Here is a 2,071-nt window from a genome sequence, read left to right on the forward strand (position 1 = left end):
CTAGGGGTACCTCGGGAATTTTATGGTTAAGTTGAGATTTAGCGGGTAATGGTTATTGGAGATTTAGTAACCTAGGTAACCATTAGTTACTGCTGAGAGTAACAAGTTTTAGAAAGAAAATGGTAGAAATGAAATGAAAGTGTAAAGACTTAAGTGCCCTTGGAGGTTTAGCTAAGGAGGATTAGTAGGAAGGGGTAATTTGGTCTTTTGGCTGGGGATTATGAAAATTCTCAGCTGGGTATATGGGGTTCGGTTTGGGCATTGGTTTTATGAGGCATTGATAGAGTTTGAAGAGAAGAGAAAAGAGAGGAAAAAGCTAGGGCAAGCAAGAAGAAGAAGAAGAAGAAAAGGAGAAGTGGGAGTCTAGGATGAGATCAAGGACTTTGTGTGGGTTCTCCATTGGAGGTAAGTGTTTTATACATATTTAAGTTTGGGTTTTGGTTTTGATTTGAGGAAATTAAATGCCTAAGCTAAGCTTTGTTGGGTTTTGGGATAGTTGCTGAATTTTAAGATCAATGGGTGTGAATCTTGGGTATATTGATGTTTTGAGCTTGAATCTTGAGTTATGGGTTGTTATATGGTCTATTTGATGTTTGAAATTGGTTTTGGGGCTTGGGTATTGGTTTGGTGTGATTTGGAAGGTTTTAGCTCGGAGAAAACGCAGGAGAAAACCCAGAATTCTGGGTCTGCGAAGGCGTGCCGCGACACAGGTTTTTCGTGCCGCGGCGAGGGAGCCTCTGGCTGTTGGGTGCCGCGGCACAAGGATGTGGTGCCGCGGCACAAGGCTAAATTCAGGGCATCATTTTTAGGCAATTTTAGGCCTTTGCTCCGGGGGTTCGGGGGATGTCTCCGGGGTGTTGTTTTAAGGTTTTAGAGGTCCCGAGAGTGCGGGATTGGTCCCGGGAAGTGGTTTTGGGTTGATTAGTATTGAGGAATGTTTCTTGTGTGTTGTGACTAGGTTGTTGGTGAGGCTCATGCTTGAGGACCGTGCTCGCGGCTTTAGTGCATCAGGAGTCTCGGAATTCAGGTAAGAAAACTATAACACCCGAGGTTAGGGCATGGCCCCAGATTGTATTATGTGCAAATGTTTAAACTTAAATGAATCATGATGTGTGTGAATGATTATTTCGAATGCACTATATGTGTGATTATGATGAAATGAGCGGCCGTGGGCCGAGTACGGCGTAGGCCGGGGCGGCCGTGGGCCGAGTACGGCGTAAGCCGGGGCGGCCGTGGGCCGAAAGTAACACCTAGCACATGGGATGCTATATTCAGGGTGGGACCCAAGGGATACATGAGTTATCCTCGCGGTGAGAACCGATACCCCAGGCTTCGGTAAGGCTCTGGGGCGGCTTGGCCGTGTTTGCTTAGTCTAATGATTGACTTGTTTATTGTGGATTATCTGTTATGATAAACTGTATACATTGCATATGTTATGTCCTGCATGAGTTTTCTTGCTGGGCTTCGGCTCACGGGTGCTCTGTGTTGCAGGTAAGGGCAATGACTGAGTCAACCAACCATGAGTACGGAGAGCGTGAAGCGACGTGTACATGTTTGGCCTGCCCGACTGCTTTGGTTGGGGGTTTATTCGAAAATGGCTGTAATAATCTATAATTTTATAATTTCTCAAACTGTAACCTTATTTCAAGATGTAATTAGTTTTCAAACCTTATTTTGGGATCCCAACTGTTTAATAATAGAAGTTTTGATGAAACGATGCATTTTCAAAGATTACAGCCTTAACTTTTAATTAGTCACACTTTTGTTTCAAAAACCTCGGTTAGCGAGTTCATTGCACACTGTTTTGTCTTAAAAACTCACTTAGTAACGGCTCTAAGGAAGTAGGGCGTTACAATAAAGCCCCCTTTAACTCATCTCTTACAAGCCTAAAGACCAAAATGCCCTCCTTAATAATTCTAAACCTTTTTTCCCATAAGGGGCATTTTAGTCATATTACCCAAATTCCCACTAATTCCTCAAGTGCTCCTAATAATTCCCGCTCGCTACCCAATACCTGATTAATCACCAAATATACATTCCTCATCATCAAGATTAACCTCAATATATTTTC

This window comes from Humulus lupulus, chromosome X, assembly GCF_963169125.1.
Source record: "Humulus lupulus chromosome X, drHumLupu1.1, whole genome shotgun sequence".
In the NCBI taxonomy this organism is placed as follows: domain Eukaryota; kingdom Viridiplantae; phylum Streptophyta; class Magnoliopsida; order Rosales; family Cannabaceae; genus Humulus; species Humulus lupulus.